At 41.1% G+C, this 27,734-nt stretch overlaps 1 protein-coding gene and 1 long non-coding RNA gene across 3 annotated transcripts in view; one reads left to right on the top strand and one right to left on the bottom strand.

Annotated features, from left to right (window-relative positions):
• RPTOR (regulatory associated protein of MTOR complex 1) overlaps positions 1–27,734 on the top strand; it is a 302,464-nt gene that overhangs the window by 51,872 nt on the left and 222,858 nt on the right. The window lies entirely within an intron of this gene.
• On the bottom strand, positions 48–26,599 carry LOC309363608. Its single transcript, XR_014165469.1, has 3 exons — positions 26,455–26,599; positions 21,029–21,174; positions 48–198 (listed from the first exon to the last, which is right to left on the bottom strand). It is a non-coding gene; the product is annotated as an uncharacterized lncRNA (long non-coding RNA).

Below are 27,734 nucleotides of genomic sequence, written 5' to 3'. Positions count from 1 at the left end.
TCACATCTTGTCACTCATAGTGGCATTTGTGGCCCCAATTTTAATAATAATAATACCAATTTGAACAATAACAATTTCATTATGTCCATCTGGCAGGGTTGCCCCAGCCAGTTAAATTGTTCATGGAATCTTTGGTGATTCCTGTTGTGTCAGCAAGCCTTTTTTTAATTTTTTTTTGCCAGTTAGAGCAGTTACTACCTGTAAAACAATATGGGAAAATTTATTAAAATGAGGTCCTTGGACCTGCACATTTGTTTTTTACATGCATTTTTGTGAATATTGTTTTTTAGATTGCACAATGCAGAAATTGGTTGGAATGAAATTAGAAATGATCTCATGCAAAATTGAAGTGGACTAGAAATAGGCAGAATAACCTAGTGGTGAACTCAGCAGTCAGTGACTTACGTGTTTAGAGGTAGGATGCACTGGACATCAGTTTTTGGGGAGAGGGGAACAACAGTGTAAAAAGAGCGACTGCCTTAATGCCCTGGGGCTTCCCAGAAGCTGGTTGTTCTTAAGTTCTTTATTGGTACATTGAAATAGTGCCAAGTACCTGGCTAAAAACATAAATGTGTTTCCAGCACCAATAGCAGGACAGTGCCAGGTGGTTTTCTTTGGCAAAATGTTCCCTAACTGCAGAACAATAACATGAAATTACTGGCTCAGCACCTCTGCAGATCTTTTAATATGAGCCATGCATACTAACGACAGGCCTTTGCAGCTGTTTAATTTTTTACTTTTTCATTAGCCAGTCACTTTAATGATTGTCTGTATTGTTTTAATGGTGTTTTATGCCATAACGTTGTACACCACCCTGATATTTAATGCTATGGCAATATAGAAATGCATTTATAAATAAAACTGAGTAGAATGACAAAGATTAGTTTGCAGCTAAATGGAGCATTTGTGCAGTCTATGAACATAATCCAAAATCTTTGCCCATGCAGCCCACAGGCACTACAGAACTACATCTGCTTAGGGAAAAGCAGGTTTATGTTTTGCTGACTACATACACATACAGGGATACAAAGCACGATCACCCGATGCCTAAAGCTCAATTTTATCCACACTTATTTGGAAGTAAAAAGAGACACAGGTGGCGCTGTGGGTTAAACCACAGAGCCTAGGACTTGCCAATCAGAAGGTTGGCGGTTCGAATCCCTGCGACGGGGTGAGCTCCCATTGCTCGGTCCCTGCTCCTGCCAACCTAGCAGTTTGAAAGCACTTCAAAGTGCAAGTAGATAAATAGGTACCGCTCCGGTGGGAAGGTAACGGCGTTTCCGTGCACTGCTCTGGTTCTCCAGAAGCGGCTTAGTCATGCTGGCCACATGACCCAGAAGCTGCATGACGGCTCCCTCGGCCAATAAAGCGAGATGAGCGCCGCAACCCCAGAGTCGTCTGCAACTGGACCTAATGGTCAGGGATCCCTTTACTATTTGGAAGTAAGGCCCACTGAAGAAAATTAGGATTAATTTTTATTAAACATTCATAGGATTGTTTCCTGAACTTTCTGAAAGAAAGAGCCCAGAGACTAGCACATTTTCACATAGGATGCTATCTTATATATCACCAACATTTATAGTGCCCATATGGATGGTCTTGCACTATTGATCTTTACCTTTAAAATAGCATTTTTTTCTGCAATCTATTCAGTTCTTAAAATAAAAACAATTATCACTCTGCTAACTAAACACCATGACCATTGACTTTATATATCATTGAGAAACAGTTCAGTACAAATTCAGTAAGCAACCCACCATTATAAATAGATCACTTACTGTGTCATAATGTTTTATCTCAGAATGCAGATATTTCACCCATGGTTTTTTTAAAAAAAAGAAAAAATGCCTTTAAGATAACGTGATGCTCATGGCTCAGTTGCAAGAAACGTGTAAGCTTAAACATGCCTTATATGAAATTCAGTCTTCATTTTCAGCCAGGTCATTATTTAAAAAGGAATTAAGATAGTTGATAGCATGCCTCAGTTGAATTTAAAGTAGATTTGAATTAAAAGGTGATACTCAACCAAGTCATACTTGCAATTAAATCCATTGAAATTAATGGACTCAAGTTATTTAAGTCCATTATTTCAGTGGGTCTACTCTATGACTAAAGTTGATAGTCATGTACCTTGATCACCTCTTAACCATCTACCAGCAGTGCCAGATTTCAGCAACTGCAGATATTCATGATGAGTGTAATCCTGTCTAATTGCAGACAATACATAGATGATTTGACATGAAGAAAGAGTGCCAAATTAAGAAGTGTTATCATAAATGCAACTTTGATGATATGGGTGTATCATTGATCATATACAAGGTTTCATCAGATATTAAATTTACAGGATCAGATGTAGAGATTGTTAGAGATGGTCTCAAGCATTGGATCAAGGGTGTGTGTGGTGTTGATCAGGGCTTTTCTCTCCAATATCTTTCAAGCTACTGTTGCCTCCTCTTCCCAACACTCCCTAGGGGTGTATCTGGGGTCCAAGAGGAAGGCAAAGGCACTCACAGTTCGAGAAGAGCATATTTTCCCATGGCGGGGAGTCACAAGTTGATTTGAGGCTATGTGTCCTTGCATCTTCAGTTTCTCCTCATTCCTATGTGGGAATTGCATGTAGAAAATCATGTCTTCACTTGCATTGTTGGGATTTATAGTACTAGTCCAGTTCCTATCAGGAAAAGGAGCAATTAGAGGCATGTGCATGCATCCTTAGTATAGGGTCCTGCCATTGGACTCTTTAATATCCCATCTGCAGTCTCACACACTCATGCATAGCAGAATCCTGTTATATGTGAAATGTTGGTCAGTATGGGAGATCCTAAGATGGTACTCTTATTCGAATAATTTATTGTTACTCAAGTACAGCAATAATATTAAATTTATTAATGGTAGCTAGAACGTCCATTGCTAAATAATAGGAAATCAGCAAAATTCCCAATTCAACAGAATGGCTGCAAAATGTCGGGAGTATAGCTATTATAGTTACAATTGCACATTTTATTCAGCTGCATGAGGGGATCATCAAACGAAAGTATGTTGGCATTTAATTGGTCCTTGTTTATTAATAACTTGAATAGGAAATACTCCATTAATTACTTGAGCAATTTTTTTTTACATTTTAGTGCTTGATGGTTGTATAATTCTGATCATCATGAATAGAACATCTGAGGTTTGAGCACGCAGTTGCAGTTTTTTGAAACTACTTGTAATGTGTCTTTTAAGTACTTTCACCAAAGAATTTCAGTTCTTCATATTGCTTCAAAAAAAGTAAACAGTGTGCTTGGTTTCTACCTGTTGTTGAAATTGCCAAAGAAAAAATTGAATCAAGCTACTGAACAATAGTGCAAACAGAACACTGACTAATATATTAACATAATAATTTTCTTCAAGTGACAGTTCTTTATAAACTTGGCATTTTAATTATTTTAGGCTATCTTTAATCTTTATATGCATTCCTATCATCAATTATGAGGCCCATTTTACCAACTGTAATTTTTCATAACTAAATGGATAAAAACCCATCAGGATTGATGGCCTAGGATGCACCAATACCATTCTGCACACACATTTACCACCTCTCTGTCCTTACCTCTCCACTCCCATGCACTACTCTGCCATTCATCACGGAATCCGTTTCCACATACTCTGCCAGGGGCCCAGGCCTTCTTTCCCAAATGTCTGCTTGACCCTCAAACGGAACATGAGGCCCTGAAAAGGTGGCACCTGAGAGTGATCGCTAAAGAAGAAGACTCAGAGTAAACCCGTTGCATTTAATGAGCCTAAGATAGTCATGCCTATTAGTTGCAGTGGGTCTACTCTGTCTATGACTAGCATTGAATAGCAGTAATAGCTTGCCATGTTGTGTACCCCTAAGCTGTAAGGTAAAGCTTGTTCTTTTTCCCAACATCCTGTGACAACATGTTTTGCTTTTAGGTTTTTGCTCTTAATGTGGTCATGTGCCTTGGTATGGTAGTGATACATAACATTCATCACTTGAAGTTCACAGTCAGGGAGTAGAGGAAAGCAGTGCAGACTGCCCTCTATGGAAAAATTTGTAGATCCAGCACTGGGAAAATTGCAAGCCCTACTGGCACTTTCCACTATGACTATCTGTGCAGCGAAAAATAGTTATATCTCATGTATTATTTTTTTAACATTAGACTTTTTTCTTTGTGTTGGGAAGCTACCTTCAGTAGCGTTCAAGTCTGAAATCATTTGCAGATTAATTGGTGCAACTAATCAGTTAGTTCATTCATCATAGGTTTTAAATGTGGATTTTTAATTGGATTTTAATTGATGAAGTTCAGTGCTGATAGCAGTTTCATAAACAATGTGTGTACATCCCTGAAGTCAGGCAATGTGTTTGAGATGGCTTTCCAAAGAATAAATTATTTGCCTGTGTTATTTAATCAAGAGAAACTGTTATAGTAATTAAATATCCCCAAAATATAGAGATGAGAGAATACATTTTAGCTGGTTAATTAATTGATTGGTTAATATTATGGCAAGAAATTTTGGCAAACTTTTAAAAAAACAATGATTGCAAGTACTACCACAATCTTAAAGAGGCACTGTAGGAATAATTTACAAATCTCCAGTGGACCTTTAAATGTGTGGTGTGCTCAAGCGGCTTTATCTCAAAAACCCCCCCTTTAATCTTGTGGCAAATATTCTATTGACTTTATTAATAGAAATCTGAGGCCAGGAAATGTTGACTGAGTTCCAACAGTACATACCACGGAGCTCCCAATATGGATAGACATCGGTATTCTCTTCTATGAGCCCAAGATGCTCTTTGTATCCATTGAATGATCCCTGTGGTCAACCTGAGCATTTGCATCAACATAGTAGCTATTTTATGTGTGTCGTTTGGATTGTACTATACTGTATATGTCATTTGGCAAAGGTTCTCCAGGTATATGACTAGAGATTTATTAGGTTGAAGTAAAACACTGTTTTAAGTGCTGCTTGCTTCAGATGTTTATAATTTTCATGCTTAAAAATGTTTAGCTATATGCATGAACGCCACAGGTCTGACTTCTGTATAATTCCCTTACATAGAGAGGTGTAGTAAAATACAGTATATGAAGCTTGAATGACTTTAGACAAGGAAAGGTGTTCTGACCTAATGAGTTGCTGAAAGGTGAAATGGTTTGAAGTGCTCAGCAAGCAAGACATTGCAGTGCCCTGCTTCACAGTCCATTACTGTGTTACTCATGTGGGAAAATGATGGACCTTCCCGTGCTGAATGAGTGGAAATGAACAAAAGGAGCAGGTGACTATTGCAAATGCTGCTCCAAAGATTACTCTAGCAAAGAGAGAGGTTTCAATCTGGGAGACTCTAGACTTCGGACTCAGCTATACAGCTGCAAATAAAACGTTTTAAGTGTGTTGTAAAGTGCATTATACACATGTGACACTAGATGGCAACGATGAGCTATGGCAAATTCAATAGATTTTTCAAAACTTTTTTACAAAAAGCATTTTCACATGTGTCTGGATTCCACCTTCCTATCTGTAGAAGGTGAAAGAGAATAGAAACAGTAGTACTGAAAGTCTCAACTGTGCTCTGAATGAAACCTTCTCTGCACATGAGAAAAGGCCAAGCATATCAGACATTATTATTTGTATAGCAATATTATGCCCTGTTGAGGGGAGAGGATTCTGTGTTATTTAAAAAACACACACACAACATTATGCTGGAGTCTTGTATAACTGATGTTTTGGTATTCCTTATCTCTTATGGCATATCAAAGAGAGAGTGGCTAAAAACAATTGTAACATATGTCCTTTTAATTTAAAATTACTCTGTTTGTAAAATGCTCAGCACTAGCATCTGCACTGCATAAACATTTGCTGTAGAAAGCGGGAGAGGTAAGTTAGATTCCTGTCTTTGGGATCTAAGCACATTAAAATCTATGGCATTCCATCTTCCTCTCTGGTAGCAGCAAGCTAGGAGCTCTGAAGGTCGTTTGTGTTCTTACAGCAACTATAGCAGCAGCAATGTCCCCAATTAGTTTTAAACTCATTCTATAAAAGGACCTCGATGCCATCATCTTAAATCTGTCAAGCCCTTACAAGATCTTTAAATATTCTTGCATTCAACATACTATTCAGATGATGTAGTTTTTGCTACTTTTGTGTGGCCATGTTAAAGGATTTACAGTCTTAACTTAATACTGAGAAATTGAAAGTAACATTTCAGCAGAACCAGATTACTGTAGTTCAGTCCCTTTTGGAGCACATTCATTCATGACAACCTGGTTTTAGTAAGCATGACTGGAAGGAGGCAGTGTTAAGAACTAGAGGGACAGAGGATTGAAATTTGCTACTTCAGAATAAAGTTGTTTGAAGCCTGCACAGATTATTGAAGCAAGACTGCACATGTCTACATGTGCTTACTCCCAGGTACATGAGTATGGATCGCAGTCTTAATAAGCTTGCATTCTGGAACAGTTCCAGAAAGGGCTAAATGAACAGAACATTTCTATGTGGGTATGTTCTGTTCAGCTTGATCTTATATAGATTTGAATAGCTAAGTAATTCCCCTTTGCTTTTGCTGTTTGTTAACAAAAGATATACAAGGAATATAAGAACTGATTCATCTGGAAAGAGTGGCAGGAGCAAATATTTGGTCTGCTACCCATCTCTTCTCTCCCCCCCCCCCATCTCAAATGCATTGGTAACATACAGTGTTTTATTACAGAGATTGAATGCCTAGGAGTAAATAAAGGAACCGAGAGATGACCAAGAGCTGCTTAAGAGCTGCTTCAAACAGTACTAATTTTCTCAATGGAATGTCCTTCTGTGTAGGAAACAATGTGCAGCTAAGGTCGTAACATGATCATAGAATTATAGAATTGGAAGGGACCCTGACAATGCAGGAATCTCAACTAAGACATACATGACAGATGACCTTACAACCTCTGCTTAAAAACCTGCAATAAAGGAGAGTCCACGACCTTCCAAGGGAGTCTGTTCTGCTATCAAACATCTCATGCTGTCAGAAAGTGATTCCTGATGTTTAGTCAGAATCTCCTTTCTTGTAACTTGAATCCATTTGTTCTGGTCCTTCCCTCTGGAACAGGAGAAAATAAGCTTGCTCCACCTTCCTGAAGATGGCTTTTTAAACATTTGGAAATACAGTGGTACCTTGGGTTACAAACACTTTGGGTTACAGACTCCGCCAACCTGGAACTAGTACCTCAGGTTAAGAACTTTGCTCCAGGATGAGAACAGAAATCGCTCGCAGGCGGCGCGGTGGCAGTGGGAGGCCCCATTAGCTAAAGTGGTAACTCAGGTTAAGCACAGACCTCCGGAATGAATTAAGTTCTTAACCCAAGGTACCACTGTACATGCTAAAAAACAAATTTCCTTGGGTAAAGAGATTAGGAAACACAGCTGATTCTATGCCTCAGTAAACCATTGTGTGATTGCAAATGTGCATGATTTGCTGCAGATAACTATCCTGAAAAACCATATCTTATTGTTCCTTCTCAACTCATAATATGCATGTAAATGTTGTTTGTGATGCTTATGTCGCTGTTTGTTTCCAAGTGCTTTCCATGTAAGAGTTTAGTCATGTTTGAAGCAGACCCAGAGAAGCATGCCTGTAAAAATCCATATTACAAAATCCATATTATAATAATCACTTGACTAAAAAGAATGGGTAAATTCTATACAGTAAAAGAAATCTAGCTGGCAGGACTCTGAAGTGTGTGTGGCAGAGGCTAGGGAACAGGAGAGTGACCCAGGAGAGGGTACCAGTGATTTATGGGGTTAGATGCTGCCTGCAAGGCAGGAGCTAGGGGACAAGGGAGACTCAGGGCAGACTTGAGACGGAGGTAGGTGTGCCAGATGTGATGGAAGAAGAAGAGGCTGTTCAGCTGACAGACAGGCCAGTAGACTCCCCACCTTCTCCTGCCCCATTGTCTCCTGGAACCAGGAAGTCTCAGGTTATGGGGCACAACCCATCGGGGAGGGTATATAAGCTAGCAGGGAGGTGGAGTTTCCCTGTTGATGCAACTGCTCTGCGGGGCCTAGACATGTGGACAGCGGTCTATAAGCTAGAAGCGTGTGTGCATGTGTATTTGGAGCACTGTGGAAGTGGCTGTAAGTGCTTTTCTCGTCATTAAAGAGTTAACTATCAGAAGTGTTCCTTCCATGGCTAGATAGGGCCAGTTCAAAACTGTGTTGCTTATTCTCTGTAATGCGGCTCCAGTTCATACTTTGAGTGATGGGAGGTGCTAAGCATGGTAGAAGTCTTCCCTATCCTCCATGCTGGGAGCTTTCACTTATTGAGACCTATGAATGCCCTGTTATGTAGATACCTGCTTTACATGTTTCTAACCTTCTATATGCTTTTAAGGTGGAGAAATTGGGCAAATGAGATATTGGTGGAATAGGATACAGAGGGTACAGTTGGGGCCATCATACTATTATTACAAGCATTGCCAAACCTTGATTTTTGAACCTGGTCAGAGAGTTGAAATGGGAGAAAGTAAAACAACTTAATTCTTAGTATAGGAGTGAAGGTATTCAGGAGTATGTGTTACACTGTGTTTTTAGATGTGTAAACAGATTAAGGCTAATAGTATTCAGGCTTTCATTTTCTGCTGACAAGTTTTGTGGAACTTGATACAGTTAACTTCTTATGCATTAAAACCTTTTGGAAAAGCTTCCAGCTTGGCAAATGTGTTCAATTTCATACGGTTATACTTGCAAATTTTAAAATAATGTGTTTCTCAGCCAATGTCATTTGAAGTGATCTTCTGTCTCGAACTAGAATCTATCACATACATTCCAGATGTCCCCACCTTCAATCCTTGGCATCTCCAGATAAAGCTGGGAAAGACTTGTGTCTGAGAGCCTGAACTGCCACCTACCAGTCTGAGCAGACAATATTGGGCTAGATCAGTGAATGGTCTGACTCTAACAGCATCCTTTGCTTTCACCAACTGAGAGCTGGTGTAGCACAGTACAGTCATACCTCGGGTTGAAATGCTTCATGTTGAGCGCGTTCGAGTTGCGCTCCGCGGCAACCCGGAAGTAACGGAGCGTGTTGCTTCCAGGTTTCGCTGCTCGCGCATGCGCAGACGCTCAAAATGACGTCACGAGCATGCGTGGAAGCGGCGAAAAGTGACGTGCGCGTGCACAGACGTGCCGTCGCTAGTTACGTTTGCTTCTGGATGCGAACAGGGTTCCGGAACGGATCCCGTTCGCATCCCGAGGTACCACTGTACTGAATCACAAGAGCTGTTAGCAGGGAGGTCCCTGGTTTAAATCTTGCTCTGCCCTGAGTTCTGCCCTGAGTAGACAAGCCACAGTTCCCTAAGTCTCAGTCACCCTAGCTGTGAAAGGTAGGTAAGAAATTTCTATCTTGACAAGGTTGTTGCAGAGATTATTCGTGTGAAGCACTTTAAACAGGTGAAATGTGCTATCTAAATGCTAAGTAGCATTGTAACTCCCTGTTTCTATGAAACTCCAGTGTGTCCTATAATATGTATAAACTTGCATTGTTGCCTGCATCATAGCTCGGTGGAAATGCTTATGCATTTATCCATCAAGATATCTTCTTTGTTCCCATCTCACCAATGTTTTCTTAATATCTGAAGTAATTGAGATTTTCTTTTTTGCTTGAAGCATCTACTGTATATTGAAAAGTCACTTCCCTCCCCTTTCCGCATGTTGTCTTCTCTTGATGCTGTTGTACTCCTTATTAGATATCGGTGTGGACTTTGATATGGTTTCTGAAGTTTTGCTCTCTTGCATTTCCCCTCTCCTTCCTAATTAAGTGGTGTACTGCCTACTGTACATCAAAGGCTGAGCATTTCCTAAAGAGTAACTAGTTAAGCATGAAAGCTAATTGAACACATGACCTAATTATTGGATAGTCTCCAAGCCATTGCTTTTCCTTTATTTCTGCAGGGTTTTTGCTTTTAAAACTATAGCAAATGCTAATTACTGTTGTAAAAGAAAGGGGGAAATATGCTGGGGAAAATGTTTCCATCAGCCTAATATTCATGGTTTGGAAATGAAATGGCTTTCTTTTCAAAGGTTTTCAGCATATACCTCAATTCTAATTACTCTCTCCCAAGGTTGACGTTTTGAATTTAGTACATGTAAGATTAAAAAAATTCAGTGCAAGGCTTGGGCAAAGCTCAGCAATTTCCCATATTGGATCACAAGTTTCCTAGTGAAATTTAAAGATCCCAATATTTGAACTTTCAGTATTCAATCACACACGTATTCAAAAGACTCGTACTAGCTTTCGAAAACACAAGAACTAGCCTTAGTACATGCACCACTTCTCTACCCCATTTAAATCAGAGCACCATTTCTATGTCTGTCCACTATTACCGTATTTTTCGCCCTATAGGACACACTTTCCCCCCTCCAAAAATGAAGCTTTCGCTGAAGCCTGGAGCGCGAGAGGGGTCGGTGTGCACCAACCCCTCTCGCTCTCCAGGCTTCAGGAAGCTATCCGCAAGCCTTGGGAGCCCGGCGGGAGTTCCCACCGGGCTCCCAAGGCTTGCGGACAGCAGCCTGCAGCCTCAAACCCGGGAAGCGCACCCTGCAGCGGAGCGCACCCCGGGCTTCGGACAGATGTCCGCAAGCCTTGGGAGCCCGGCAGGAGTTCCCGCCGGGCTCCCAAGGCTTGCGGACAGCAGCCTGTTCTGGGGCTGGGGTCGGGGGAAGCTCGGGCTTCCCCAGCCCCGTGCCTGGGGGGAAAAATAATTTCCCCCCCTTTATTTCCCCCTCCCCAAAACTAGGTGCGCCCTATGGGCCGGTGCACCCTATAGGGCGAAAAATACGGTAAGTGTTTAATACCAAATGAACAATTTAGAGTCTGATTCCTGCCGCATAAGGGTGTAGCAGCATAGAGCACTTGCTATGAGTCCCAGTGGAGCTCTCCTCCCTTAGCATAGCAGTGTAGAATGTGTGCATGTATCAACCATTACCCCTAATTTTGTGGCCCCACTCTGCCTTCTAGCTCCAGTTAGAATTTCATTTAACCCTGAAGCTCTAATCAGATTCTGTCCTATGCTCTTGATTGGAAAGCAAGGACTGGGTTGGATGGAAAATGGAAGGTCAACATTCCATTCTGACTAATGGCTAGCATGATGTGCAAATGTGCCAGCAAGGTGACAGTACAGAGAAGAGCTCCACTGGGGCCTTTGGGTATCTATCTGGTTGTGTGCGGCTAATTCTTTGAAGCGGGAAGGAGCTCTGCGCTCCCCACTCCCCCCTGGAGTGGATGGGAAGAGATAGGAAGGTTTCACTTCTAATTCCAAACAATGGCTTAGCATTGTTGTGGGAGTTGGTTCCAAGCACATGGGACAGTAACATGGAAAGAACAGTCCCTTGATGGAAAGTGGTGGAGCTAGAGGAGTGAAGGCCTTGGATAGGCATATATTGAGGTATAAGAATGGAGACAAAAGGGAGAGGGGAAAGGTATAGAGGGTTTTGAAGATAAGTACAGCAGTACCTCTAGTTACGAACTTCACTCGTTCTGGAGGTCTGTTCTTAACCTGAAACTGTTCTTAACTAGAGGCGTTCTTTCGTTAATGGGGCCTCTTCCGCTGCACTGCTGGCACACAATTTCCGTTCTCATCCTAGGGCAAAGTTCTCAACTCGAGGTAACTCTTCCAGGTTAGCGGAGTTTGTAACCTGAAGCGTTTGTAACCTGAGGCGTTTGTAACTTGAGGTAGCACTGTACTGGATCTGGGAGCAGACAGGGAGCTAGTGTAGAGATTTACCACAAAAATCTATGATTGCTGCTGGCCTATAGTGTATGGCTTTAAAAGTATATTAAACAAACTCATGGAGAACAGGCAGAAAAAATGGCAAAGACGGCTTGTTTGCTGGAAGCCAAATCATGGGATGAAGCAATGCAGTGACTTTTTGAAACTGTGGGATAACAGCTTCTCCCAAGACATGATGGGAACCACCAACAGTTGTAGGAATAAAGGATACAACACTATGTATTGATGGGGAAACTTGGAAAAAATTGTCACATGCAGGAAAGAATAAGGATTACAGCTTATTCCTCACTTGAAACTTTATAAATTACCAACCAACACGAATTGAAATAACAAGATGGTAGCTGTTATATAAGGGATTCTTGTATCTGAATGGAATGGAAATTATTAAAATTTTGGAATGCAGAAAAAATGTAGAAGAATGAACTAATCAACTATAGCATGTGATGGGGCCAGTTTAATTGTATAATTTGACATTTGAATAATTGGATAAAATTGGTATTGTTATAACGAGGCGGTTATTGGAATGATATCGGAACATCTCTCATGTATGTATGTATGTATGTATGTATGTATGTATGTATAAAATAGCTTTTTTGATGGTGATGAGCCAGGATAGCTAAATGGAACACACACACTCCCAATTCAATGGCAAGATCTTAATATATTGATATTTTTAGTACTATTTCTCTGGTACTATTTATAATTCTTAACGAAGTTAGCTGAAGCAGGGTTTCTCCCCCCTGCATGGTAATATAGTGAGGTGCTTCCAGTAACACTGCTTAAAACGTAGAACTAGAAATCTTGCAATATAAGCATGCTTCCATAATAAAAAAAGGAAAGCATTTCTGGAGGGTTTATTGGAAAGAGCTGGACAAGAGTGAAATATAGCCATTGGGCTGTTGTGTGCTGTTTTTCATGCATTCTACAGCAATGATATGACATCTTAGAACCAAACCAAGAAACTTGCAAAATCATTTTAATGGGAAAATCCTCTTGGTTTTGCTGTCCTGCTGACAAATGCAAGCACTGCAGGCAAAGTGACCTTGAGATGGAAGCATCTGGGGGCAAAGAGGAAGTTGGTGCCAAAGTCTAAAAGGACAGAGCGACCAATAACCACAAGTCATTGTTCTCCAGGCTCGAAAGGAGCTTTGTTTGGGGTTAGCTTTTCTGGTTTAAAGAATTGAGTATTCTTGTTAGAATTTGAAAGCTCCGTATAAGGGAACTTGGGAGGCAAGCATAATAGCATTTAAAAGGCACTTTAACGTAAACCACTAAAGTAGTTATTGGATACTCAGAACTGACCCATCTATATCTTGCAGGTGCTTTCCCTTTGGATAAAACAGCTGAATCTTTACAGTGCTGAGGTTTTGAAATTCTCCAGAGTTATTTCTTAATAAAAGCTGAGGTCAAGATTGCATATATAGTACAGGTAACAGTTTAATATTTGTTGTCCAGCTGCTGGAAACCACAGGAGGGGAGAATGCTTTTGTTCTTGTGTTTTCTTGCTGGTTTCCCACAGGCATCTAGTTGGCCACTGTGACAACAGGATGCCGGATGTGATGGTTTCTTCAACCATTTAGGCTACACACAATTACATTTGCTTTCTGGGCTAGTCTATGGGTGTCTTCAGGCCTCTGGCAGCTTAGCTGGCATGTGGGTACGTGGGACATGTTTATTCTAAGAACAACTTCCAAAGACATATTAGTTTACTGCAGCAGAAGCAAAGAGTCTTGAAGCACCTTGAGGACTAGCAAATTTATTATGATACTGTATAAGGTTTCAGGGAGCACAGTTCATTTCACCAGATACATTGGCTGAAGTGGACTCTAGTCCACAAATGCTTAAACCATAACAACTATGTTTTGTCTTTAATGTACTTCAAGTAGTAATTCTTAAAGTTCTTTTAGGTTTTTTTTATCCAGGGTAAGCACAATAGGTTCCGCCATGCTTTCTTGCAATAGCAATCAAGTAGTTTATTATTGTTTTTTAACCTATAAAGCCCTAAAGAGTGGATTGTCTTCAGAGAAGGCATAATTAGGCTAGAGTAACCGCTATTTATTGTACAGTACTGTCTTCTGTCATAAAATTTGGTAATGTAAATCACATTTTCCACTATGTACATGAAATACTCATTTCTACTGGTCTTGAGATTCTGTTTTTGTTGACCAAAGGTTGATTTAAATGTGTAAGTGGGAGGCTGCTGAGTTAAGGACCTAAGATTTCATTGTAATAAATTGCCTCATTATAAAGCTGCTAATGTGTTGTTTTTAGTGGTCAGGGACAGTGATGGATTGATATCCAATCAAGATTTTCATCTGAGAGGGCATATCTGTGTGGTTCTGCACTTGTGAAGATACATGGAAAGGCATAATATCAGAAGAACGTAGTGAAAGGGTTAAGTAGTTTAAATCTGATCCACATTTTCCTGTAATTATACTCCAGCCTCTAGTGTTTTAAAACACTTTTGCTTTGTGGCAAAAGAAGGTCTTAAAGCAAACTGTGGGTGAAGTATGTATTTGGTGTGGAGCTACTCTGACTGTGACTTGTGTGGGTAATAGCCAACTAGGGTAAATGAAGCTGAATACTACTCAAATAGGAATGGGGTTCAGCACTAGAAGCTGTTTGTTTCTTTGATGCTATGAAAAATCCCAGCTAGGTGTGCAGCTGATTCTTGTGTGTGTTTATTCAGAAATTAAGCCCCACTCAGCACAAGCAATTTTCTCCCCAGAAAATGTGCATGCTTTTCCTTTCTACTGTGGTTTAGCGCACTGGTCTTCAACAGATGGGCTGAGATCCATTAGTGGGTTATGACCTGATCCAAGGTGAATTACAACAGGAGCAGTATCAACATGCAAATATATGGCAAAAGATTAAGCAATGAACCCCCAAATTCATGTTTGGGTCCTCGGTCTGAATAGGTTGAATATACCTTTTTTAGAGAACTGATGAGCTCACTTAACCCAACCCTTACCCTACAACTTGCCAAGTTGTTGCAACTGAGCCATTTATGACCAATGTCCATTCAGCTTTCCCCCAAAAGTCCTCTATAACCTTCTAGGATAATGTACATTTTGAGAGTTATGAAAGCTGACCTAAAATACTGCTATGTTACTCATACCTTGTGATTGATTGATTGATTGATTGATTTCAACAATTTATATACCAGTGTTTCCCAACCGGTGTTCCGCGGCACACTAGTGTGCCGCGAGACGTTGCCTGGTGTGCCGTGGGAGGGAGGCGGGCGAGTTGGGCGGCGAGAGGCCTTAGGCGCCCTGCAGAAAGGCGTCCTCTTTGTGGGTGGGTTCTCCCCCCTCCCTTAGCGCATCGTATTTAGTTGGGGATTCTGGAGAGGGGGGCGGGGGCGCGCTGGCCCTGAGCGGAACAGACGCGCCGTCGTCCCCACCTCCCTCTCCTCAGTAGCTCCGAGCCGACTGACTGAGGGTGGGACGCGACCAGCGGCGTCCTCTCTCTCTCTCTCTCCGCCTTCCAGCACCGCTTTTCCCGAGGCGGGCGCGCGCCTAAGGCTGAATGGGAGCAGCCTGGAGGCTTGGCGGCCTCTCAGCGGCTCATGACGGGCGTCCCCGAGGCGGGAGGTGCTGAGCAGGGGCTCTGCGAGAGGGCGCGAGGGATGCGTGGTGGTGCCTGTGCGCGTGTGACTTAAGAGGGCGACCTGCTGCCTCTCCTCTCTCTCCCCTCCCTCCCCTCATGGGCACGGAGTCCCCGGCACAGCTTGGCGCTACTACAGCTACAGCTGCTGCTGCTCCTGCTTGGATGAAGGCGGCTGCTTCTTCCTAACGCCCAGCCTCTGAGGGACCGCAGTCTCCCGCCCTTTTTTTTTTTTTTTTGGCGGGATGCTGAGGTAAAGGATCCCCTCGCGCGCGGGCGGGCATCTCTTTGGGCAGGGCGCGTGTGGAGGCTTAAGGTGGGGAGTGTGGAGGGGTTGCCGCTTGCGAGGGGAGGGTTCATATTGTATTGGGCGAGGGGAGGGTTCATATTGTATTGGGCTGCGGTGTGGGCGACACGGCTCTCCAATGGCCAGCCCGCAGAGGAACATTGAGTTGGAGCATTTCGAGGAGAGGGACAAAAGGCGCACTGAATAAAGTATTTTATAATTTTTCATATTTCTGTTTACTTACTATTTCATAATAAAGTAATTATAAAATACTTTCTTTGTGTTTATTTGATTCCTATTAAAGAGAGTTACTTTATATATAGTCAATATAGGCACAGAGTTAATTTTTTAAACATTTTCTAATGGTGGTGTGCCTCGAGATTTTTTTCATGAAACAAGTGTGCCTTTGCCCAAAAAAGGTTGGGAAACACTGTTATATACCACTTAAATGCAGTAATCTGTATGTGGTATGCAGAAAATACAATATAGAAAAAGTAAAAATCTGTTAAAACTATATGATCAAACTTCAGTTAGAATGCTTGCTGGAAGGAAAACAATCTTCAGTAGGCTGCAGAAATTGGGGGCCTGTCTGACCTCACCTAGAAGGGAATTCTGTTACATTGGGCCCAATACTGAATGTAGCCCCCCCCCCCAATCTCGTCTGAACTGGTGTTGCACAGAGTGTCCGAGGGATAGGAGGGAGAGAGCCATGTCAGGTCAAATACTTAGTCACTAAAGGCTTTAAAAATTGATTGCATTAATAGCTGCTGCTATGTTTTCATCCACTGAATTCTTTTAGCACATTGAAAGTATAGTTTATCAGGCTCTGCTATCTTGGATTCCTTTCAAACCTCCAGTAACATTAGTCACCACTTTTGTGTACTGACCTCTGAAGTCTTACCTAATGTTTATGCTGATTTCTACTAATCTAATTGAGAAAATGGAAGCAAAGTTTGCACTGAATTATTCAACTTCCTTTGCTTTAATAGCTCGTGAGACCCACAGTTTCCTCTGTTACCCTCTTTTGTGTTTTGGGGGGGTATATTTGAAGAATATAATTCCCCCCCTCTCCTGTCGCCACCACCAAATTTGTTTCTTTAAATTTGTTGTTTTATTCCGACATCAGTAATGTGCTTTTGTCTTTAAACTTCATCCAGCCTTTGCCATCCTTTCTTCTGCAGCATTGCCATGTATGAGCACTGGCTGCCCACTTCCTGCTGAGCCAGGTTCAGGTTCCTTGTACTAATTTTCAAAGCCCTAAGAAACTTAGGTCCAGGGCACCTCAGGGACTGCCTAAACCAGGAGTCAGCAAACGTTTTCAGCAGGGGGCTGGTCCACTGTACCTCAGACCTTGTGGGGAGCAGGACTGTATTTTGTGGGAAAGAATGAACGAATTCCTATAACCCAGAGATGCATTTTAATGTAAAATTAAATTTCATGTAAAAAGACACTGATTCCCGGACCGTTCGTGGGCCGGATTTAGAAGGAGATTGGGCCGGATCCGGCCCCCGGGCGATAGTTTGCCTACCCATGGCCTAAACCCTTCTATCCCAGCCTCACCACTGAGATCATCTGCAGGATTTTCATTGGTTGTCCCTGAGCTGGCAAGGCTTATTTGACATCAACGTGAAGTAGAGCCTTTAGTGTAATTGGCCCAGTTCTGTGGAATGCTCTGCCAATTGAGGATCAGCAGACACCTTTAAACACCTGCTGAAAACATTTCCATTCTGGCAAACCTATGCAAGCATATTTCCATAATAATTAGTTGAGGGTCTCTGGTTTTTATTTTTATTGAAATAATTTGTATTGGGTTTTCAAGAATAAGTAAATACATAAGCAGAGGAAGTTAGCTGTTCAATAAAGTACGTTGATACAACTGCAATGCATCATTTATACTTACCTCACTCAGCAAACAAACATATACAGATAAACCACTATAGCAAATAAACAAATAAAATAATTGAAACAAAACTAGACCCCCTTCCTCCCCCTACTACCAACAGATCCTTTGAAAGCCCTGTTACTCCTCAGCAGATAAGTGTGGCAAAGAAATAACAGTTTACATACAAATCACAATGCATACCAAAATGCATGTATCAAAAGAGCAGCTTACTTCAATACATCCAAACCATCATATAATGTGGAGGAGATAAATCATTAGTTTTAGCAGCAACAAAGGTAATAAAATCATATCACTCTCCTACAAAGTAATCATTCTTTGCTTGTCTCCTAATTACTTTCCATTTATTTGTACATTTTCCCACTATAGCTAACCTCAAGACCCTCCCATACAACTCTGAGTTTTTATTTGTATGTGTTTTTAGTATATAGAGATAATAATGTAAAATGCTTTGATATTTTATATGCCGTAGTGGTATATAAATTTTTTTTTATCATTTTTGCATTTTGTAGATTGCTAACACAGCTATTGTAAAATTTCTAGCATTGATGATAAGGTGCATTTTTGAAGCAAATTCTAATTAGAAGTGTTCCTTGGTGGGGGCTGGTCCATCCTGCAGTCTAAGGAGGAAAAAATGACTCCCCGGTGAGCTATGTGTCTGCATCAAGCTGCATGCAGTCTCACAGCCTGAACTGAATCTACAGTACTGATGAGTTTACATTCAGGAAATGAGGAGCCACATGTAGCCTGAAACTTTAAAGAGCTCTTAAAATAGAAAAATAAAAGAGGAAGGGTAAAATGTCACGGCTGCATGGCAATTATGCAGTGTACTGACTAAGAAGGTTTTAAAATTGTGTCCTGGTGTGTACTTAAAATCCTGTTATGGTGTTTCATGTTATATATCCCTCCAAGGGTCCCAAATGTCTTAGGAACTAGAGAATAATGAGACAGGAGAAGTAGATTCTGTAGTTTGTCCCCCTTCCCCTGCTTGATTAAAAAGAAAGAAAGAAATATATTTATTGTGTCAGGCCTTGAAAAATTGCTTTGCTTACCAGAAGCAGAAAGGCAGGATTTGAGGGTTGCTAAGGAGAAAGCTGCAGAATCTTTTAGCTGAAGCCATACCACAGTAAACCTGGCAATAGCCCCTGACAGTTCTGCATGTGATAAGGATTTTACAAACATGAATGGAATTATATAACATAATGTATTGCTTTGCTCCTTTGTTCTTCCATATCACAAAAAAGACAGAAAAATAGTTGCTACGAAAAGAGAAATTTATCATATTTGGGATGAGGATTATTGGAAGTGCCTTATTGCATGTACCATCCAGGTAACAGCAATTTGTACTTTTGAATCTGAGTAAGATAAAGCAATTTATTTTTCTGCAGTCATATGTGCTTTATGTCCATTTCCCACCTGCAAATGGCAGTAAATAAGAGCTCAGTTTGAATTGTTTGCTCTCCTAATAAGAATTTGTGGGTGATGCCTATATTAACACATCACATTGCTGATGTTCACAGATATCATGACTGAGACTTGGAAGTAAACTGATTAAATTTTAAGTCTCTTGGTGCTGAATTACTTGGTACACACTGCCTATTGACTTACTACCTCTTTAGCCCAATTGATCTTTGGGCCTTGATAAAACATTAGCATGGTCTTGCCTAGAAATTACTCTGTATTCACATATATTCAAATTTCAGGCCATATATGGCTTCAAAAAATCTGGTGTGGTAATCTTTCATTCAGCAAGAAAAAAATAGACTTATAGTAGCACAAATAAAACATTTTGGGGGGACCTACAAGCTTTCCCCTATTGTTGCAGGTTCCTGCAGGAATATCCTTTGCTCATAGAGGGAGAAATTTATCATATCAAGCAATCGCTTCAGACATGGATTCAGAGGTCCTTTGTATGGGCATCAACCCAGGTCTTAATGAACTTTCCTTAACCTTTTCTATGTTGCAAATATGGTTTGTGAACTAAATAAATGGTTTTCAGCCGTGCTATCAAATTTAGACCCTGAATTCTTGAGATACTGGAATTGCAGCGTCTTTCAAGATAGAGCAGATGAATTCTTAACACAGTGACTGCTATCAGAAGTGTTTTTTTTTTAATAAGGTTAGGGTATTACATTAAATACTAAAAGATGATCTAGCCAAAAAGCTATGTGTGCTACCCTCCATATAGATTACTTATTGTTTCCCATCAAATTTTGCAACAGTAATAGGCTGTCTCTTCAGTCCTACACGTGTCTTTAGCATCACATGTAAGCAAGTTCATGGACTGCCACACAGGTGAATGAATGAGATTTTGGAGGAGGGGTGGAACATTTTGCCCCTTCCACTGCACCCAGCACAGAAACCAGACGGGTTTCATGCCCAACAGAGAAATGCAGCTTCAGTCTGTCGTCTGCCATCCCCCAGCTATAACTTTTGTGGGCTCATCTACAAGCCTGATTTAATGAAGCATGTCATAACTGTAATATCCAAATCACTGTAGAGTGACCAGCACTTTATTCATTTTTCTGTTGGTGGGAAAGGGCAGTTGTATGGGTCTTAAGGTGTTTCTGAGTCACCAAGGTGTTTCTGTACCAAATACAATTGGTACAAATATTCAGTTTGATTGTATAGTGAAGTGGAAGCAAGTTCCTTTAGTGTTCTTTGGAACAATAACTTAAAAGTAGTGAGTTAATGAGAACTGGCTCTTATAGTCCATCACAAGATGCTATTAAGCAAGATTGGTCCGATTGATGAGTGTTCCCTATACTTTAAAATAGTGCATTAATGACTTGGATTTTTTAATGAAAGTTTGAGTAGCCAGAACTGTCTTAGTAGGTATCTGAATTTGGTTACTAAATTATCCTCACATTCATAGACAAAGTCATCCCAAAAACATCCCAGATTACTTCTGTGAAGGTTATGGGGTAAACTTTTGGTAGAGGTTTGGCTGAAATCGTAGAATTTGCTATGGCTTGCTATGGACTAGGAGTATTTAAAACCTCATAGATAGTGTAACATTTGTATGCCCATGGGTCAATTGAAATGTCTATTTAAAACAAAGAAGGAAAAATAGACAATGGGAGAAAACAAAACATCAGAGGAGGCAACAATGTGAGGCAAGGAAGGAGTCCTTTGAAGATGTTCAAATAAATTTGTTGTGATGCACAATGTTTGAAGGACAGCTATAAAAGCAAGCATTTAAACAGTTCTTTTAAACGAAAACTTAAAAACTTAAAATTTATTCCATTATAACAGATGTATTAATAATATTACAGATTAAATCAGTAACATTTTTTCCAAAGTAAAGGTTACACATCCTAAAGATTATCAATACCACACAGGGGGAAAATGCATAGTACTACATTTAATTTATACCTTGGATTATATAGAACATTCTTTTTCTATTTCTGGGAACACCAGACACCATGCCATGTAACAAATTGCATTTGAAAACTACAGCTTCCTGACCTTCAAAAGTAGTTTGACGTTTGTGATGTTTGAGAAATGCAAGCAGACTGACTCATGAGTCCTGGCAAGATGGAGGCACTGTGGGTGAGTGATTCCCAAGTCCAGATAATTGATCAGCTGCTTGCTTTCGTTGGGGTCTTGTTCTCCTGAAAGAACAGGTTTGTAGACTGAGTGCACCTGGATGCATCTTTGTCACAGGTGATATCAGTGTCTAGAAGTGCCCTTTACCAGTTTTGACTGGTTAATACAACTATGGAGGTTCTCTGGACTGGCTTAACCTGGCCAGCTATTTATTATCCATCTACTGGTAAGCTCCGCATTGAATTCTGCACTCTTATTTGGGATTGTCCTTGAGATGACCTGGAAGCTGCAGCTAGTGCACAGTGTGGTGACTTGCATGCTCACTGTGGCAGAATATCACCATTATTTTATGTTGCTTTTGAAAGAATTGTGCTCACTGTCGAACAGAAATGTTTGTAAGAAAAGCTATCCCAGTGAACTTGTTCCCTTCCAGTCGGGATTCAGGCCTCACCATGGGACTGAAACTGCCTTGGTCGCACTGGTTGATGATCTCCGGCGGGCTAGGGACAAAGGTGAGAGCTGTTTCCTAGTTCTGCTGGATCTCTCAGCGGCCTTTGACACCATCGACCATAACATCCTTTTGGACCGTCTAGAGGGGCTGGGAGCTGGGGGCACTGTTATACGGTGGTTCTGCTCCTTTCTCCTGGGCCGTGTCCAGAAAGTGGTGGTGGGGGATGAGTGTTCAGACCCCTGGGTTCTCACTTGTGGGGTGCCTCAGGGTTCCGTCCTCTCCACCATGCTTTTTAATATCTATATGAAGCTGCTGGGAGAGATCATCAGGGGGTTTGGGCTGGGTGTTCATCAGTATGCAGATGACACCCAGCTCTACCTCTCCTTTAAATCAGAACCAGTGAAGGCGGTGAAGGTCCTGTGTGAGTGCCTGGAGGCTGTTGGAGGATGGATGGCGGCTAACAGTTTGAGATTGAATCCTGACAAGAGAGAAGTACTGTTTTTGGGGGACAGGGGGTGGGTGGGGGATTCCTTGGTCCTGAATGGGGTAACTGTGCCCCTGAGGGACCAGGTACGCAGCCTGGGAGTCATTTTGGACTCACAGCTGTCCATGGAGGCACAGGTTAATTCTGTGTCCAGGACAGCTGTCTACCAGCTCCACCTGGTACGCAGGCTAAGACCCTACCTGCCTGCAGACTGTCTTGCCAGAGTGGTGCACACTCTACTGCAACACGCTGTACGTGGGGCTATCTTTGAAGGTAACCCAGAAACTGCAATTAATCCAGAATGCGGCAGCTAGACTGGTGACTGGGAGTGGCCGCCGGGACCACATAACACCGGTTCTGAGAGATCTGCATTGGCTCCCAGTACATTTCCGAGCACAATTCAAAGTGTTGGTGCTGACCTTTAAAGCCCTAAATGGCCTCGGTCCTGTATACCTGAAGGAGCGTCTCCACCACCATCTTTCAGCCCGGACACTGAGATCCAGCGCCGAGGGCCTTCTGGCAGTTCCCTCATTGCGAGAAGTAAGGTTACAGGGAACCAGGCAGAGGGCCTTCTCGGTCGTGGCGCCTGCCCTGTAGAACGCCCTCCCAGCAGATGTCAAAGCAATAAACAACTATTTTAATTTTAAAAGACAACTGAAGGCAGCCCTCTTTAGGGGAGTTTTTAATGTCTGGTGCTGTACTGTTTTTAATATTCAGTTGGAAGCCGCCCAGAGTGGCTGGGGAAACCCAGCCAGATGGGTGGGGTAGAAATAATAAATTATTATTATTATTATTATTATTATTATTATTATTATTATTATTATTAATGTTGTTGTTGTTGTTGTAAGCTAGAAAAAGCATGTGTTTCTAGGAACGGTTTTATAATGTCGTAGTAAAGAATCAACCCTTTAAAAGAGAGATTCAGTTGACTAGTTACCTTTTGTTCTTTTACTTTCTCTTGAGCCAGTGTTGATTAAGTATATACATGTCATGACTAAGCAGTGAAGGGAAGGTCATGGAACTATATTTGATTCTGCTGTGCAAACACCTTTACTATTTCTCCTACGTATTGTGGTATAATCAATGTTTCTGGGTTAGAGAATATATCCTTACAACAAAAGTGCCTCCTTGCCTGCTTCTGTTCTATAACCATGATGTTTTGTGTGCCTAGTGAAGAGGAAAAATCCAAAGCATTTACTGTATTTCCATTGCTGCTTCTAATTTTCACTCTCTTGGATAATTAGCTTGAACTCATTTAAGCAAGATTTCCCTCTGGCTTTGGAGTCTCTGAAGGGGTGATCTAAAGAGAATTCACAGCCATACAGAAAAAGAAACTTGGTTTATTCCGTACAAATGTAGATTAATTTAAACTGTAATGTGAGATGATTGGAAGATATAACAAGTAGTAAATTTTCCTGCCTCATCCCTCAGGCACCTACAGTTTAACTCTATAATCTGGCTTAGCTACACATCTCAGTTAAACATGCAAGAAGGCATGGAACAATTGATGATTATTACCTGTATCAGTAGTATTAAAGGATAATTGTCTCCCTTAAATTAATAAGAACTTGCTACTTATAGATTGTTTAAAGCTTTTTTGAAGTTTCACTTGCTTGAATTGTATTAATACTTCTGGACTTGCATATCCAACTCTCCCTTCCCCCATTACTAAATTTAGAACTTAGTTCCATGTTTAGTCTCTTTCTGGAATGCTTTGGTATTGCACATAATTGCTAATAGTATAATATTTATCTGTGTATGTTATTTCTAAACTGGCAATTATAGCACTTCTAATGCTGAGCTATAATTGCTGTTTCTGCATCAGAATTCATAATAGGCTCTCTAGTCAAATGGCAACATACCAGGCACAGTATTAAATTGGCTAATGTAGAGCATTTTCTATAAAGATTTATTTCTATTTTTGTGCCCCATTAACTATTTATTTCAGCCCTATGAAATTATATAGTGAGAATAATGACACTTTCCAAGAGCTGTTAGAAAGCACTAATAATATAAACTCATGAAAATGTGAATGAAATATTACTTAAATGTTGATGTGTCTCACTGTGGCCGCAGCAAGGAAAGTTTTTCGGCTCTTTAGGGAAAGGGTGCTGACTCAAGTTCTATACATTTGTTTTATTATGGGACAACCTGATGACTTGTTTTCACTAAAAGTAATGCATTATGATGAATTATTAGTAATGAAGGGGATGATTGGCCATGTTTAATGATGCTGAAGTGATAGCGGGGAATTTAATTTTTGATGCATAAATTAAAAGTTTTTTCTACAACTAATTGAAGATAAAATATAAGGGGGGTAGGGTAAAACTGTGTATGAATAACAACCATCATCATCATCATCATCATCATCATACCCCCCCCCCAATCTGGCTGGGTTTCCCCAGCCATTCTGGGCAGCTCCCAGCAGAAGAGTAAAAACACAATAAAACATCAAACATTGAAAACTTCCCTTAAAAGGGATACAGTTTTGTATGGTAAAGCACAAAGCATGCATTCAAGAATGCAGGGTGAATTGTTTGCTTGTGGATGTTGACTGTCACCTACATAGCCTGGTAGATAGTGTTGGGAGGAGTCAGAGGTCATGGTGCATATTGGCACCATTGGCATGGGGAAATGTGTAGCTGTAAGGTCCTGGAAGCAAAATTTAGGTTGCTGGGAAGGCCGTTGAAGGCCAAGACCTCCAAGGTAACTTTCTCTGAAATGCTCCCTTTTCCATGTGCAGGGCCAGCTACACAGGCACAGCTTTGTAGTCTCAGTACATGGATGAGACAATGGTGTCAGGAAGAGGGGTTTGGATATGTTAGGCATTGGGGACATCCTGCATCCTGTGACAAGCCAGGCTTTACTAATGGAATGGGCTCCACTTGAACAAAGATGGAGCCAGACTGTTGGCATTTAAAGTGTTAAAAGGTGGTAGAGCAACTTTTAAACCGATTTGGGGGGGGGGGAGGAGCTGACAGGAGCTGAGGAAGGTCCGATTTGGAACAAAGTTCCCCTCTGGGATGAGAGTGATAAAACTGATGAAAATTAAAATAGGGAAGCGTAGAACTAGGCAATGGTGAACAGTGTTAGAAACTGAGATATGAAAACTAGGAGCTAAATGGCACCTTAAACCTAGGTTATGGGCACAACAACGGAAAGTCTAGATGCACTTTTTTATAACCAGAATACAAAGCTGAAAATGAACTGCAGCTAAAATATTATGTTCATTTTTCAAATGGTCTAGTCCTTTCCCTGCCCACCCCTCTAATATTCTTAACAGGATCTCTTTTCCAGCCTTCAGAGAGTAGCTGGAAGTGGGGAGGCAGAAAAAGGTCTCCTTTCCTTCCACTCTGCAGTTTTAATTTGAAATCTTAAGCGTAGTACTGTGCCCAGAGCTCAGAAACTGCTTGTGCTAATGATAGTCCCTGTCGCAAAATGTGCCTGGAACAATGGGAGCTCGAACACTGATTGTGAGTCCAGGGGCGCAGTGCAGCAATTCAGAGAGGCCACAATCTAAGTGCCAAAGACACTTGAAAAGAGAGACTGTATACAAGTGTTTATATGCTAATGCTAGTACAGTAGCTTCTGGGCCAAGATGGATGAACTGGAGTGCTTAGTCTTAGAGGAAGGCGTTGATATAGTGGGCATAATAGAAATCTCATAGAATAGAGAGAATTTGTGGGAGACATACTGTACAAGACTTTTTAGTCCTTGTAAACAGACATGTGACAACCTTGCTAATGCTCCCTGATAACTGTGGTGGTGGTTTAGTAATTTCCTTTACAAAGCAAAATGAGGTAGAAGTTAAGGACTTAACTTCAGCATGAAAATGCTTAGAATTTTAGTGTAAGTTCCATTGCTTTCACTGGGGCTTACTCTCCAGTGCTTAGAGTTGCAGCCTTCAGAAACCGTTTAAAAATTTAGTAATCTCAGTACATTATTTATTGAAATGCTGCTAAAAACAACAACCCTACAGCAAAGGTCGCAATCCAGCCAAGCTAAGCACCTGCATTAACTTCAGTGGGAGTGTTAAGCTTAAATCTCTTTCCATTACAATAACTGGAACTTAAAAATGCTTAACAGTTTTGTAGTGTTGAACAGGAATATTTGCAATGTGGTGAAAATTTTAATGCTTCTATAGTGATCTAAAATAGCAGTTATCCTGCCCCCCGCCCAATATGCAGGTTTCCTTGTTATAAAATGATTTAGATTCATGTTAGAATAACATTACTGGCAGAATTTCCAGTTCTAAACCTACGCATGTATTTTAAATTTATAAATGAACAAATCTGTGTGACTTGCAAGTTTTAGTTTTGTATAAATGCTTTTATGGAATCTTGCAGTGAAGCTGCCTTATATTTCAGCAGCTCATTGGTGTGCTTAGCTAGTAATTACATACTCTTTTACCTGGCAGCAGCTTTCCAGAGTCTCGGGCATTATTATTTTTTTGTTGTCCCTGCAGTTCTTTTGAACCGCAGATGTCGGAGACTGAGCCTTGTTCACGTGAAGCTTGTAATCTGTCACAGGGAGCCTTGACTTTTGCTCGATTGGGAGTCACCTCAGTTACAATAGTGACTTTCTCCAAACATTTCCTGGAGCTTTATGGAAGTGAAAGTTCCATCTGCTTTTTTGCATTATTGCCCAACAATGATTTGGAAATATCTTCTTGGCACAAGAATCCAAATTCAATGAAAATCTTCTTTGGGTTGCGGGATGGGAAACTGACAAAACACAAAATGCTACAGACAATTCATGAGAATAAAGGTTTTCATTACTTTTGCATTGTTTTCTTTTATTTTAGTTGTTATTTGGGGCCATTCTCCTGTTTCTGGCTAAAGCTTTAGACAGGGGCATGGAGCGCCCCTCCTCTTGGCTAGTTTTTTCTTGTATCCAGCGTAGGTTCCAGTGGTGGGTTAGTTCCTTCTTCCTTCTTCCTCTTTTGAAAACTGTGAAGAAGACCTTCTATTACCTCTCTTTTGTCTTAGCTGTGTCTGACAGGAAAACTCTCTCTCCCCCCCCCCCCGTGGTGTAATTCACCCAATACAATTCTTGGCTGGCTTTTAACACCGCCTCCCCACAAAGAGCTGTAGCACAGTAAGTCACTTTCAAGGTATGGCACAGTTGTGGGAACAAGGTCTCTTCAACAAATGGCCATGGCTTTTTGCCTCATCTTCCAGTGAATTGTACTCTGTTCGATGAATATTCACAAAGGCAGCATGCAAGGATGGATTCTTGTATAAGCTTTTTGGAAAAGAACCCTGGCCACTGAAATTGAACAGAATAAGGCATTCAGAGATGCCACCAGTGGTGTCTTTAATTTTGTCTCAGAATGACATGGTACATTAAAGAAGGGTTGACGCACCCAGTGAATAAATGTTGTATGTCTAAAGAAAATAGTATTGCAAGAAAACCCAGGGCTTGTAGGAGCCAACAAAGGTTTTCATAGAAGCCTCAATTACAGGTCTGGTGCCAGGGTTGCCATTGTGGAGCACTTCCTGAGGCCAGTATCCCAAGTGTGGGAACAGCAAGGAAAACTTGCCTTGCCTACCTTTTGGGTTCAGTGTTGCAGATTGGATCCAAAGAGGGTAATTGAACAGAAAGTGTAAACAGTGACAGGTAGGATGTTCATGAGAGGGGCATTGAGAAGCTGGCGTGACTCAAATAATTTGAGTTAAGCAATATAGCCA

Source organism: Podarcis melisellensis, assembly GCF_964234715.1.
Source record: "Podarcis melisellensis genome assembly, chromosome: 2".
In the NCBI taxonomy this organism is placed as follows: Eukaryota; Metazoa; Chordata; class Lepidosauria; order Squamata; family Lacertidae; genus Podarcis; species Podarcis melisellensis.
Note: the sequence above shows the minus strand (reverse complement) of the source record. Positions and strands in the feature narration are given on the sequence as shown.